The sequence below is a fragment of the Emydura macquarii genome, unplaced genomic scaffold (genome assembly GCF_026122565.2).
Source record: "Emydura macquarii macquarii isolate MOO-44397 ecotype Brisbane River unplaced genomic scaffold, CSIRO-AGI_Emac_v2 contig_2897, whole genome shotgun sequence".
NCBI lineage: Eukaryota > Metazoa > Chordata > Testudines > Chelidae > Emydura > Emydura macquarii.
In genome coordinates, this window is record NW_027133034.1 from 13,396,217 (window position 1) to 13,412,264 (window position 16,048).

The window sequence follows — 16,048 nt, forward strand, 5'->3', positions numbered from 1 at the left end:
CTAACTGGCTGGCTCAGAGGATTGGTAACTTGTTTGTTGATATCATTGGATGGTGGTTTGGTGTCTGGGTGAAATCACCCAGCTCTGCCCAGTTCCTAGTAAGCATGATTTTAAACCCACTATATGATGTTGAGAGTCAAATAATATGGTTTTGTATACTTTCGAAATGCATGTATTAATGAGGTCATGAAAAGCAAGCTTGAGGAAACTAGGACTGGAATAAGATTATAAGGGGAGGACACGGACATGGTTGTATTAGACAGTTACAGTGAGCATGGAAAATCATTAACGTATTGGAAGGTGAAAGGGGATAGAACATTATAGTGTATCAAGTGATTAATGAGGAGGGAGTCAGCATTCCTCATTTGAGGGTTGAAGATTTGGGAGAACTATTCTAAAATGTTAGACTGACTGGAAATATTCATAAGAACCAGAGTTTCCAGGCCCTCATTCCAAACTCTAAATATCAGGTTGCCTGAATATCCCTATCTGTCACAGGTATGAATAATTTATTATTGTTATCAATCTAATCCTTTTATGCATTTGAAAACAATCTGGTTCTGCCATAAACTGATAAAAGTTGGGAGACAGCTTTTCCTTAGTTTACTTTGTTACACCATGGTCTCAGTTCTTTCTGTAGGCTACAAATACTTACATACATAGTGGGTCAGGAAAGAGTGATAGCTTTCCTTCTGAATTTCTTTGCATTGGAGTAGATTTTTAAATGTACTTAGGCACTTAACTCTCACTGCTTTCCTTTAAAAATCTGGTCCTTTGTCTGTTCAGCTAGAAAGGTTCATGTCATATGAGTGGGATTATTGGGTTTATTTTTAGTCTTTCATTATAGCCTAGATGAAAAGAAAAAAGTGTCAGATGAAAGTTAGCCAGTTAGTTCGTAATGAAGTGAATCACTTTGTCCAGTTTTTAAAAATATGTATTTGGCCATTGAAAGCTAAGTATAAGATGCTTGCCAGTTCAGCCACTGCACTGGTGGCATTATTGCTGCTTGTCTATAAAACTGTCATAAACGTTTTGACTATACTTATTTCAAGCCAAAGGATTAGCTTCTACCTGTAGGTACAAAGCATGTGAATCATTATATGTCCTCAAAAATGTACTAACATGCACATATGTGGAGCTTTGAAAATATACTCTGATGTGCATACACATCTATCAGGTTCCAAATGAGCCCTAAGAAAATATGTGCAGAATTTTTGTTTCTGCCATTTCCTTTAAGATCATTACTTTTCCTTTAATATGCTTCAGATTTTTAGGCAATCACAGAGAATAAAATCTGAATCAGAGAACTTGAATTCTATTAAATTTCATATTTTGAATAATTTGCCAGCAATAAAATTAAGTAAAGACTCTAGGCCAAATTCTTGGATGAAATCCTGGTCCTGTTCAAGTCAGTGAGAGTTTTGCCATTGACTTCAATGGGACCAGGATTTCACTCCAGATCTCAGTTACACTGGTGTAAATTAGGAATCACTTCAGTGAAATTTGTGGTATACATAGTAGCTAAGTCAGTCAAAGGAGATGGTTTTATCTTTACTGTATGTGTGCCTGTAGAAGGGGCAGCTGTGCCATATTTTGTATTTTATTGCAGAGGCAGAATGTTCAGCTATCTCTCTTTCTTTCGTTCAGTCTTTATATCCATTCTTTCTTTTGTTTTTGTTTTCCTGAATCTTAAATAAAGACCATCTGAAAATATATTGTTTGCTCCTTGTACATTATAAAACATAACTGAGATCAAAGTCTATCTCAGAATCTCTCAAAATAGGACTATTCAGTCTAATATCCAATCTAATATCTCGGATGTAAAAAACGGTTCAGAATACTCACAAGTGTTTGTTGGCTGACCTTTTCTATGTCAGAAATGTAGCTTTCTAATAAAAACAATGATACTCATTCAAGATAAGGAATAGCATTTACTCTACTGTCATGAAACATTTTTCAGTATTCTTTTTCATAAAATTAATTAAACAGTTTACTCAGTAAAATAGTAGGAAGACAGTCAATTTAATAAAGTGGGTGAGAGCAAGAATTATAGCATTTCATCACCAGCAAGTTGACTGATTCATACTGCAAATATATTTCCTTGCCTTACATAGTAATTTTATAAATTGTGGAAGTGCAGTTTTAGGTACTGGTTTACAATTATGATGATAGGAAGAGAAAAGAGAGAGTGAGGAAATGAACTGAAAGGGACAGAGAAGATGGCTTAAGTGAAAGTGAAACCTGCTTTATTTTGTATTAATGCACATCACGTGATTTTTAAATAGATGTCAATTTATGTGCCTCCCACTCACCCTCTTGCACTTTCAGTAAATAGACCTCTTTTTCCCTTAATCTGCTGCCACCGGTTTCTCTTTCAACATTTTTTCTGATGGACATATATGCACACTTGCTTAAATATTAAACCACCCTGACAAAATCCCACTTGTCTGGAGAGAGGAGGAATCTTTTCCAGCTAAGCAGAACCAATGTTAGCCTCCTTTGGTAGAATCTGAGAGGTTTTTGTTTTTTTTTTTTAAAAAAAAGGTTTTATTGATCGTGCTTGTAAAGAAACCTTAAAACATGTGACTGCATGTAAATACACTTGCCAAGACCTTTGAAAACAGCTGCTTTTGTTTTTGGACCTGCAGGGGGAGCTCCCCCCATTCTGCCTCACCTCTGCAACAGAGCAAATCAAGGAGCATGAATCTTCCTGTCTTCTTCAGGTTCCTTATGGGTGGTTAGTCCTTGCACTTGCTAAGAATAATGTATTCATGGTTAGTAATGGGCTCTGTAGCATTTTCGATTTCCTTGCTCTGGGTATGTAAATATGATTGGTAACTATAGTGCTGTTTCTTAGCAACCCTAACTTTTTAAAATTGGTTTTTGTTGTTTTTCTTTTTGGAATGTCCCAGGTATTTTTGTTTGTTTATGTGTGTGTTACATCTTCATTTATTTGTTTGTTTTCGTATATCAATGAAGGTATACATTTTCAAATTAAAAAAACCCGGGATGGATGAGGTTTTTATTGACCCAGAGTAAATCAGGCAATTTTCAGGCCAAAGTTATGCAGGACTGAAATTGGCCATTATAATAAAAGCCTGTTCAGTTTAATACTGCCTCTCCATCACAGTGAGCCAGATTCTATTCTTATTTACATGGGTTTTACACCCAAATACTCCAGTGACTAAAATGGTGGTTTACATTGGCGCAAGGGAGAGGAGAGTCAGGCTCACTGTGGTATAATTTATAAAACAAATATTACCGAGTTAAGAAAAATAAGTGCTCAGATTACAAAAAAAAAAAAAAAAAAAGATCATGGGACATGCACAGAGATAACTGAGAGCAGAATTTAAGCCAGTGTGCTCGTTGGGCCTTTGCATAATAATCAGGGTCCCCCAATCAATACAAGCTTTCTTATGGCTATTGTACAATACCTTGACTTGAGCGATTGTGGATTTGCAACCTGTTTTTGCTTAATTCAAATCACAAATGAAGAAATTTCCATATTGCACTGCACTTCATTTCTCACAGAAGAAAAATGGCAGGCCTCATGCTAAATCCTGTTGGGCTGGCTGCTTTTGAACAGTCACAGACTAGTCATGGGAGTCGGCAGATTGGGTCAGACATATCATCTCAATGTCATCTTATTTGCTATTGGTAGTTTTTCAAAACACTGTCTGAGCAATTCAGAATACTTCTCCTGGTCAATGTGTATATGAAGCATTAGGACAGTGAGTGAGGTGTTATAGATTAGGTTGCCTTCAGTACATGCATGTGATCCAGCTTTATGTCCCCAGCTCATCTGAAGCTTCCAGAGTTGCTGAGCAAATTCCAGTATCTGACAGAGACTGAAGCTGAAAGCTAGCTGGCTGAGTCTCTTCTACCTGTTAAGTATTTCTAAGGTGCCTATCTAAGCCATGAACAAACAACAGTTTAGGTAGCAATATAGTGTCTAAAAGAGATAAAGGGATCACAGCTCTTAGCTTCACTGGAGAGTCCAGAATTTTGTTTGTTTGTTTCCCCCTCCCCTTTTCTTCCTTTGCACATCTAGGCAGGACTGGGCACAATCTGACACTTCAAAAATAGACAGTTTTTCTGTGAATTAAATGACAGGTATAGAAATAAGGAAAAATGCTTGTGAATTAAACAAAGTATATTTGATTAAAAATCTGACACATAAATGCCAGAGTAAGACATACAGTTCTGATTCATCACTGCTTTATTCCAGCTTTATGTCTCTGAAATAAATGTAGTTACACCAGCATAAAACTGGAGTAACACAGTGGTGAATTGGGCAAATTTTGTTTGAAAGTATAGCTCCCATGCTTAATGCACAAAGAAAAGCAAGAGGAGTTTTATTTTATAAATCTAATGCCAATAATGTATTACACTTTGTCAGCCTACAGGTTCCCAAGAAGATGTTTCCCCAAATTGTATCATAGCTAGTTATCTTTCTACTGGATTTGTATGAGAAAAGTGAAAACGAAGTACTGCACTGATGATTATTAGACTTTTATCCCAAAGCATTTTTCAAGCTGCACGAATGGATTCACTGAGGTCGAGAATTCAGCAGCTGTTTAACAGAGCACAGTGACACTGCACAGCAGTTCAGCACAGTTTCCAATTAAAATGGCCAAGGGAAATTAAGGAGGCAGAATGTATTTACTAAATACAGAATTCATCTATATTATCAGGCTAACACCTGGCTTTTTGCAACATGTGAAATGAGATCTTTAATGATCACAAGTGGTCAGAATCTTGATTTTTTTTTTTTTTTTTGACATCTCTTCAAAAAGACAGCATTTCCGGCAGCAGAGTTATATTCCCTCAAGAATACTGCTCAGAAGGAAGAATACCACTTTCTAGTCACTAACACCCCTTTCTGCAGCATTCACTCAGGGTTTTCCCTGGAAATCTTCCATCCAGGTATTAATGAGGCCCAAGCCTGTTTAGTTTGCAAGATCTGACCAGATCATAGCCTGAGGTGGTGTGCAGTAGGCCATACTGAAAAAAATCAGAATAAAAAAGATTACTGGGAGTAGGAGAGAACCATGTGAAGTCAATGTCCAAAACATAGCACCATGATATGTGTTTGTATCTCATGATTTATTAGCCAAAATATTGTGACTACTAGTCCATGCTACTCTTTCATTTGGATAAATGATTTTATTCTTTTGTATTTTGTTCTCCTAGTGAATATTAAATGAGCAGGACACAGACTTCCAGAATAACATCCACATTACAAAGTTCAAGGTGAACATTCAGGATGAACCTTTGTGAACTTCCACACAATTGGTCTCAAAATTACCCCCTTGAATGCTACTAGATGTACCAATTACTTTCAGGAAATGTTCCTATCTAGTGTGGCTGCAGTTACATCATGACATCCAATTTATTTTAGTAGATGAAACACTAGAGAAGATATTGGAGGAAGCAATTCTGCACTAGAAGAATGTGTGACTAAATGAAATAGGTTTTTCCCAATGCTAATGGCTATGATTCTATTACAACGAGAGGTAGGTTTAAGAGGCAGTGTTTCCATAATCATATGGATTAAGGTTAAGATTAGGTTTGGGTTTAAGGCTCAAAGATTGAAAACTGAAGTTTGGATTCAAATTTGTCAGCAGATACATTTTGCGGGCTGTTCGCACAAAATTCCTACTCCAAATCGTAGAAATCTTGCCAGGTCAGCTCAGATATCACAAAATTTCCACCAAATTGGGAAATCTTGTGAAAACAACAGGTTTTATGAGATTTGGGTTGCATTCAAATAATAACTTGAAAAGAGGTACTTTTGCTATTTTGTATCTAACCTGTAGCCAAAACTAAGGAGGTGGATATAGATTTATGGATTTAAATCTGAAACAACCATACCCTGAAATGTAAATAGATTTGGGGTGGAGATTCCAATTTTGAACTATCTTTTATGTGAACTTCTGCTGAGATACAAGTGCGGCGTGACAGCAGTGCAAGGATTAAACAAACAAGGCTGTATAAAAAATTTGTAGCATAGCTTGTTCTTGAAACTATTTTTTTCTGGAGATTAGAAACATAAAAGCTCTAGTCCTTTTTGGTCATTAACTTGCTAATACTGCTTTTTCTCTAAGAGGAGTCTCTAGAACACTTTGTCTTTCCCAAGGCTGTAAATCTGTAAATCCTTCTATGACATTTTGTAGTATTTGCCAATTTATTTGTGTATGATTTCTTTGTGATTTGACGAAAGAGCTTTAAACCAGGCACTGAAAATATTGGTCATAGAGAAAAGGATGTAAACAAGAAGTCACAGGAGGATATTAATGGTCCATTGTTACGCTAGTGGTAGAGACAAGCCAATGTCAGGGCAATAAATCAATATGTGAACAAGTGGACACATAGAAGAGCCAGCATATATACAGTGCTTACTGTGATCATTATACATGAGTGGATATTAAAGCTGCATGGTGAGGCTATGTACTATTTCCCCAAAATGTGAGCATTACTTTGGTTTTGGGGTTATGTTCCAGTGTAGCTTGGTCTTTTGTGTTTTTTGCTTTTCTTTTCCTTTCTATATATAAGCTGATTGATGTAAAAAATAAATCTACCAATCAATCAATCATTCTTCCAGTGCATATATTCAGTTGATGTAAAAAAATCCTATTTCACATTCCAAAAACAATTGTAATTTACCCAAAAGATGTACAAAGATTATCAACATTTATATTACAAATTGCATACTTTCCAAATTCAAATGTGTATGTATAATAGGGATGTATATGTTGAAAAAAGCATAGCATTTACTATCACAAGTTGATTGCACACAGAAAGTTAATAACAAGGGGATGATGCTGCCAAAGTTAATTCATTTGAAAGCAGAGGCAACTTGTAACTGCTGATATTGAGGCACAATGTAAAGGTGAAGGGGGCATGTGACCACCCCACATATCGCCTCTGGGAGGAACCTTCCAGCCCCACCTCCCTCGGCCAGAGCAGCCAATCCCACCAGCTCCTAGGGTACTGTGGCCACAGGAGCAGGGATCACGTACCTCTGGGTCAGCCCCAGCTCAGGTAGACTCATAGCACCACAGTGTCTCCCCAGAACTCCATACCCTCATGGACACCTCAGCAGAAGGAAGTGCGCAGGTGACCCTCTACCTTGCTCCCAGCGTGGGATTGCTGCATTCATCCTGCCAGCTGAGTCCGGGAGGGGATGCATATTTCCAGCTCACTCAGCCCCACTCCCCAGCAGCCGGGCCTGGGTGGGAAGCAGAGGGGGTGGGCCATCTCCACTCTGCAAAGAGGCAGCAACCCGAAGTGGCTACTCACCCTCACCTGGAGTGAAAAGCAACTCTGTCCTGCCTCCTCTGCTCCCTGCCCGGACCCTGATGCCAGGAGAAGGGTTGAGCAAGCTTGAAACATGCCAGGGAGGTGCAGCAGAAGGAGAGAGCTCCCTCTCCCTGCCAGCAAGCTGAGCAAAACAAGCCCTGTCAGAGCAACTCGGCACTCACAGATATCTACGGGGCACATGACCCCGCATGCCTGCCCCCAAGCGTCGCCTCCGTTTGAAAGTGTGAATAAATATTTGCAGATAATATTCCTAGCATTCCCCCTAGTCAGACAATAATACTGGGCATGTAGGTTGCATTTAAGCTAGGAAAAATAGTGTATTCTTAACTTGTGTTAATTAAGACAAGGAGAAACCCTAGTGAAGACAAGACACTTTTGGAGTTTTCACATGAGCTAAAAGGTCAAGGGAAACCCTGTTTTGTCCTCTTTCCCTTTTGTCCCCAGTCTTTAACCTACTTCCAACCTTACAAGAACAGGGTAGGAAGCTGTGTACTGTGTTCAAACTCTTTTCCTGTGTTATGTTTTAGTTGAAATAAAAACATTTTTATATCTTATTGCTCTGACTGATATTTGGGGATATTTTATGTGTAAGGGTATTCTATCTCTACAAGGTGCTATTCATTTGCTTCTGTTCTGTAGAAAGTAAAGCATACTAAGGGCATGGCATCTTTGCTGCTGATACTGGGCAAAACATCGGTGCTATGAATCCAATGTCAGAAGCTGAGATTTATTAAAATATATGGGGTAGTGAGAATGGAAAATGATAATGTACTAAGGTTGCCATAATTTGCAGTAAGATATTTACAGCTAGCATGATAACAAGTTATTACATTTTCCTTCTGTCAGATACGTGGCTTATAGTTGTAAGTCGGGGTCTGAATGAGCTCTCACCTGCCACTAATTAATGAACTGGGGAGAAAGGACTGCATAAGCACACCTATTTAGCCTAGGTGATCAGCAGACATCTGCTTTGCCAAAATGATCAATTTTGTCTGTTTTGGGTTTAAAATGTATTTTAGTCCTAGATACAGGGATAATGAAATATTGTTATCCTCATTGTATGACTAAAGAGCAGCAGAAATATATTTAATATGACCTAATTGAGGGGGATCACCCTAATGGTAAACTCACTTTACTGATGCCAAATTCAAGTGGAAGTTCAGGGTGTGTGAGGACAGGTGTTCCTCTTTGGTAGTGTGGATGATGTTTAAAGAGTCCTAGATGACATAGGATCTTCTACCTCCAGACTTTAAAAACAGAGCAGATTAGACTCAACTGAGAATGCTTGTTTCTTCTCTGTGAGCACTGATAAGCTGATCTAGGGGCTTAAGCCTTAGACCTAGTGTGGAGTATTGTGGTGAAAGGCAATGCAGAGGATACAGCAGATGTGAGTAAAACCTATTCAGTGAAATTAGGGAGAGCTGAAATCACTAGAACCTGAGACTATGACATTGCCAGCAGAGAGCGGCAAGCAGCAGCAAAGGCAGCAATATTGACAGAGGAGGCAGCAACAGCAATCCTCATCCCTCCCAGGGGAGAGAGGAGAACACAGCTGAACACACCCTGAGATTCTGTGACTTTGCTGACCAAAGAGAACCAACCGTGAGTGGCATGTTAAAGGGGCATTTGTCCATAGGACTGTCACACTGCAAGGTAGGAAACTGAGGCAAAGAACTGTTGCAAAAGACTATTGTGGGCAAGTGTTTATTGTTTGTTTGCATACTTTTGAATCCTTTTTGTGGGGTTTAAAAAAAATTAATGCTGTGTTCCCTCTCCTTTTAATAAGTTTTCTTTTGTTCTACACAAACTTGGTGCTTGAGAGTGGGGAAGTATTGACTCTTAAAGATGCCCAAGAGTGGTGTTCAATTTTCAGATTTCTGGGTGGGGCTTAAGCCAGTTCCGTTTTGTAATGTTAAGAGAAACCCCTAGATAGGGAACCCTGCCCTTGTTGCTGTTGATGCCACCTGGCAGAAGGGTTACACAGTGAGAGACATATTTAATTAGTGTATGCAAATGAACTCAAACCTGCCTGCAGTTTACATTCCAACTCTCATTGTGGGTTCTACTGAGGTATAAACATAGGTTCCACAGAAACCTCATGTAGCTCACTCCTAAGTGTGGTCCTATCAAAACTACTGTACATTGTGATGCTAATTCCAAAAATCGTCCAGGGGTGAGGTTTGAGGAGGATTGGTTGAAAAAAGGAAAAACAGTGTTGCAGCAGAATTCCCAGCATATGCCCACCCCTCGCACCCCCACCCACTTGGTGCCAACAGTAAAACCGTGACCTGACCTTATTAGGCTGCATCTGTTGTTTACAGCATTTAATTGTTATGCTGCTACCTCCCCTCCCCAATAAGAAAATCGCCTACGCACCCCAGTGCCTATGTTGTTCTCAGATAGCTTTGTTGCCCACCGATAACGGGCTATGTATCCCGTGCCTTACCCAAGGCCACAGGCCTCGTCATAGTCTGGCACGTACTAACGTATATCCCTCCCCCAATCCAGAGCTACCAAACTTGCAACGCATTCTCTAGTATAAAAAGGGGTATGCCCCATGCCCAAATTGAGAAAGCATTCGCCAGCCTGATCACCTGGACCGTTGTACTCTGAAAAAGGCCCGTACCGAATGAACTATGACTCCTTCTCTGTTCCTAGTGGTGAGATATAAAAAGTAACTGCTTTGCCTGTTTCTCTGCTTGCTTTATATGATAATCATTTAAGCTACGTATTAAGTATTACAGCATGCACCCCATATTCCTTAATAAAATTTTGTTGTATTATCCAACTGACTGATTATTGACTCTGGGGCATCCATAACCTGTCGCGACAAACAGGTTTGAAGAATTTTGAAATAATCTTATTGCAAAATGGAACAAATTTTCATTTAAAAATTGTGAAATTTCAAATTTTTGGGTGTGTGGGGTTTTTTTTTGTTTTTTTTGTTTTTTGTTTCTGCCCTTTTGTCTCCCCTTTCTGCCCCATTTCACCACTGAATGCAATGGAATGGAGCAAATGATTTCAAGGGTTTGAGTTTTTCTTTCCTTTTTCATTATTTTAAATTTTCTTTTCTTTTCCTGCTCTGTAACTTCTTAAAAGTGGTAGCTGTGAGAAGTTGCAGAGTAGTTAAAGGAAAAATGGGGGAGGGGGAGAAGGGAGAGAAATGAAAAAGTGTGTGTGGGGGGAAAAGAAAACCCTAAAGCACCCTGGACACCATTCATTTTAATGTGTTCACTGGAGTGGAAAAAAAATGGAAAGAGAATTAAAAGAAGAAGAAGAAAAAAAAAAAGGATTTCTATTTTCAATGAAAAACCTGAAAATTTTGAACAAAAAATATTTTCATAAAGGTTTCCAGTTACAAAACAAGGCTAAACAACCACAGTCCTCCCCCAGAGCCAAGACTGAAATTCAGAGCAAACTGAAATTTCTTCCATAGTTTCCGTCCTTTAGCTCAAATGTGGTTTGCCGAGTCATTCTTTCCACTAGTATTCCTAGAGTTGAAAAACATTTGAAAACAACCAAGTTTGAAAACCGTTGTCTAAAGTAACTTAGGAAGCTGATGTTTATTCTACTTGTATTTTGGCAATAGCTCTTATCTACACACCTGCAGGGTTCTGCAGCCTGGGGAAGAAGTTGTCTTTGCAATGTGATTGATGTGTACTTTATCAAAGCTGTGACTTATTTGTACAGCCCTGTCATTAACTCCTACCATCCGCCTTTCTATATTGTCCATTATTTTCCCACCAACTGTAGAATGAGACCTGTCCACCTTCTAAATATATGATTGATGCTCCACAAATATGTTAGCATGGATGAATCAACAGCTGTTAGGCAAAAAATGAGATAATAATTTATTTCATACACCAGGCAGTTGTCAAGCAATATTAATATCCTTTAGTCAATAGAAGAGTGCAAAACAGCTGTAGCAAGGTCCATGATAAACAGATGGCAAGAGTGATGGAATCAGTTTTGTATTGACTTAACCATTTTCATCCTATTCCTCATATCCCCTCCCTTGAGAGAGACTCTTATGCTTAAAATTGAACCTCCTCAATAGCTATAGCAAACTGACTGCCTACAGTAAATGTCCATATGCTTTTTTTAGTTGGACACCATATGTAAGCAAACTGATTAGACTGATACCTGTGTAGTAGAGGAAATGGAACATTTTTCAGTACTAGTACTAATGGTGCTAGATTGTTCAATAAATGTAATTAAAGACTACATTCTTAGTGTAAGTGTATATGTTAATGTATAAAGCAAAATGTGTATGTTACAGCATGTAGTCTTTGGTGTTCTGACCCTCTAGAATTGTATGTACAACAAAAGTGATTACTGTATTGACCACAGTTAGGTTAACTTTTTGTATTGATTAATTTACATTTTCTGTCTTTTCTTGAAGGGTCTTGAGGTTGTCTTGAGCTGACTATTAGTATGCATCATGCATTGCTCAAAGGTAGTTGATCAGCCCTCCTCTCCAATAAAAAGGATGTCTAATCTTAGAGTAATTTTCATCTACTCCCTAGATAAACTTTTGTATTTGAATAAGATCGGTTTCTGTTTTATGTTTAGTAGGTAACTAAAGCTATGTCTACACTGACGGCGGCAAACTTGCCACCATCAGATCGACTTATCTGGATCGACTGAGTGGTCAGTGAAGACCCACTCAGTTGATCCAGAAATCGACATATTAAGACCACCTCCTCAAGTGGCGTAGCGCAGTGCATTGAAGACGGAGCGCAGAACAGAAGCAGAGAAGTCGATGGGAGTTACGCAAGTTTTATGCATAGTTTGCATAACTCCTGTCGACTGAAGCCGAATCGCCGCGGTAAGTGTAGACAAGCCCTAAGTGAAAAACAGAAAATATCTTAAAGCAGCAACCCAATTTGATTCTGTGGCAGTTATGAGAGTATCTCCTTTCTGAGGTCCCATGCAATGTTATTAATTTGACATATACAGACAAAAGATCGCTTCTTGATTCCTGTAATGCATGAATTTATGGTATGATATAACCATTCTAGCTGGCATGGTTGATTCCTCAATGTAAAGCATTGAGCAAAGCTTTCCTTACATATTTATGCCAACAGCAGCCAGAGCTGGGTAAATGTGCCAGTGTCGAAAGTGTTTACCAAGAAGGGAACTTCTTAATTTATAAACCAGCATAAAAGAGTAAACAGCAAAAGATTTAACTATCATACCTAGTTCTTTTCCAAGTTCAGGACATGTTTTCTTCAGTGTTTCTTTTTATCACTACTATAATCCTTGTTTTTATTTGTTTCAACTGCTACGTGTTTATACTAAACAATGTACTAATTTATACCTCTGAAAGCCAACAGAGTTGCTCTGGATGTAAGTCAGTTTAGAATTTAACCCTTTGAGTTTAAAATCTTCCAATTATTAACCTTGTTGGTGTCAAAGAAAAATATGTAAGAATCAGATTCCAACTCACTTAGTGATAGTATGTTTCTTAACAAACACTCCTATTAACTTCACTGCAGCTATTCATGAATTATGCTGCTACTTTTTGTGGATAAGGATATCATAATCTGTCCCAAATAAACAAGTATAGTCACACACAACCTCTTGGGATAATGCAATTTCATACCAGAACACAAAATATTATTTTAAAACACTATGATATGTCAAAGCAGTAAATGAAACCTTAGAAATCAAGGGAGTTAACAGCAGTGTGAAACTATGTACTTCCACTTCCACTCAGACTAACTCTCTCTCAGATATTTTACAGTACTACTAAATCAATAATTGTCAGTGCTGTCTTGCAACTGGGTGGCTTTTTATATTTCTTATTGAAATGAATCATTGACTTGCAAGTGCCACTGTTGTAGTGGAATTTATGAATACATTCTGTTTCCTCATAATTCCTGTGTAATTCATGTTGCTTTAATCTCCTTTCTGGATTTTCAAAGGCTCTAGAAAATATTTATCCTCTACAAAATCTGTGATAGATTGATGAAAACATCACGAGTGACTTATGGCAGCCTCCAAAATAAAAAAGATACAGTACTGCTAGATGGCAGCTATAGTATATTTTTGGAAATTGCTGAAGTGATTCCTCTGCACAACACTAGTTCCCATGACAGCCCATCATAATTATAGATTAAAAAATCTTTGGGACTATAGGATGAATAGTAAATAAAGTTCTCTATAATAACCTATTCCATGAAGCCTACTGTATCATACCCACATTGTAATTAAAAATGATCAGTCTTTTTCATGCCATTCCAGAGACATTGCTGTGGGAGGGAATGGTAGTAAATTTTACTTTTAGTTTTACCAATGACTGTCAGAGGTGAAAAGCATTATCAGAAAAAAGTCTATCCTAGCTACAGACAAGTGGAGGAATCCATCTTTTACTTTCCTTGGAATTATGTATCAGTTAATGTTTCACCTCTCTTTAACATAGATAAACCCCAAACTGGAATTTTGTCCATGGCTCAATCACATTCATTTAATGGCCTTTGCTTATAACATGAATGATGTCTCAGCTATTTCATTTCAAATGAAATATTTTTTCCTTAGATAAGAGATTGAAATACAGGACTTCGATGCTTCATTCGAGAACCATTTTATGTACAAGAGTTCATCACAATTTCTGCTAAGGTAGATATTTATAGATATTAATGTTAGATATTAATAACTGAGTATGCTGATTATTACAAGCTTGTTTAGAAGAGAGGCAACAATTTAAAACCATATATGGATTTTTTTTCAAATGCCACAATCAATATTGGAGTTGTCAAAGAGTTTACTCCCTTCTTTTCTAGTATATGTATAATTTCTCTCTCACTTTGATAAATCGTTTATTTACATATATGCTGATGACACTGTCTTGCTTCTGTCTGGTAATGGTACTAGTAAGATTAATGCTATTCTTCATGCTGAGCTAGAGAAAGTAACAACCCAACTTCAGGAAAATCAGCTAACACTCAATTTAAATAAGACTGTTGGGGTATTGTTCACTCCTGGACCTCTGCCAAGGATGAAACTTTCCAAATTAATTCAGGCAAAACACACTTTAGTGCAGTAGATTCTACAGAGCATTTTAGAATGATTGTGGATGGTCATTTTTCATTCAAACTTCACATTTCTGAATTAGAAAAAAATTGTCAACAAGGATGATGATAGACATTTATTTTTATACTACATATAGTTAATCCCTTTTAAAACTTTCTTTACTAAAGCAATTGAAGTGAACCTGTGTCTCCCCCCCTTTTCTGTGTTAGTGTTAGATTGAATCTTGTCCATATCTCTTTGTTGAAGGTGCTGGAAACACAGAGAAAGAGAGGAAGTTAAGACAGCCTTAGGCCCAGGCTCAGCAGACTCCATGTCCCCAAAGCAAACTGAGCATGGACTAGCGTGCCTGGCTTGTTTTCCCTGAGTCTGCAGGCTGCCTGCAATTCAAACTCCAAGACAGTTCCATGCAGTCCTCACACTCTTCACTGAGATTCCACCGCCTACGAAGCCTCCCCCAGATGACCATATATTTTTTTATTCTGAACTGTTCGCCCTCCATTAAAAAAAAAAAAAGTGATTTTTGCCTCTAAATAGGCAACTATTAAGAGAGTTCTAAGTGATACTAAGTTGTATCTATTTTCTCTTTACATTTCTAAATGAAAATTATTCTTCTGATTAGTAGACAGAGGAAAAAATGGTACACTTGAGAGCATGGTAACGGATGAACCTCAAACCGTATTGTGGGTTGATTTGGAAGCTCACCTTATTATGGTTTTGGCACTCCTTTTCCTACTGCAAGCTCAAACCTGGGAATACATAGATGTGAAAATATGAAAAATAATAGAGGGAGGAAAGAAGTCAGCCATATTTCTAAGAATTCTCCAAAAGGTTTGCTTGAGCTTTTGTGTGAAGCGTGTTTTTTTCTAGCTTAAACTCTCTGTGGATACCTGCGGAACTGAGGAGAATTGTCTTAACTCTAGAATAAACTAGGGACAAATTCAGGCTAATCTGGAACCCTCCTCCAATTCTAGGAATCTTGCTGCACTCAGTCTTCAGAGGGCCAGTAAAGTAAACTTACTACTGTGGAAGAACCCAAACTCAGGGGTCCTTACTTACAAGTTCTCTTGCTCAGCGGATAGTCCTGAATTAGCCAAACAACAGATTTAGCAAAGTCAAAGTTTATTCTTTATGTAAAGAAGGTGGTCCCTTCAAATGTAAGGAACGACGCTTGCTTCCAAAAAACTGACCGTATTTATAGGGTGGTATAAACAAGTTTCCATGGTCATACATACTAAAAAGTATTATCAAGGAATTTTCTAACTGAATACTTACAACTTTCCTTATCTAAGTTACAAGGTCTTTCTCTGCATTCCATCTCTACTAGCGTCTAGACCTCTTAACTATTTCATTACTTCAAAACATTCTAAGATTAAATAACTGCTAAAAGAACATTTTCCATCTCAGGCTTTTTACAGCCATTTCTAAAATCAGTTCTCAGCAAAAACAGAGACCCCATCTTGTTTTCCCTTCACACTACTCATCCAACTCATGGAAAAAGGCCATCAGTGAATCAAACCAACCAAAAACTTAACCAATCATTTCCAAAACCTCAAAAACAATATTTGAATTGGGTTTGATTCTCATTCTGAGAAAAGGTTATTTCTCAGTGTATGTGAACTAGTTTGCCACACCTGATATAAATAAATGACCTAATAAGTCTAATAATTTCTTGAATATATGATACAGTTGG

At 37.8% G+C, this 16,048-nt stretch overlaps 1 long non-coding RNA gene across 1 annotated transcript; it reads left to right on the forward strand.

Annotated features, from left to right (window-relative positions):
* Window positions 1-8,686: 8,686 nt before the first annotated feature.
* On the forward strand, window positions 8,687-14,965 carry LOC137167106 (uncharacterized). The gene is made up of 3 exons (XR_010923996.1): window positions 8,687-8,976; window positions 13,864-13,944; window positions 14,605-14,965. It is a non-coding gene; the product is annotated as an uncharacterized lncRNA (long non-coding RNA).
* The last annotated feature ends 1,083 nt before the right edge of the window (window positions 14,966-16,048 follow it).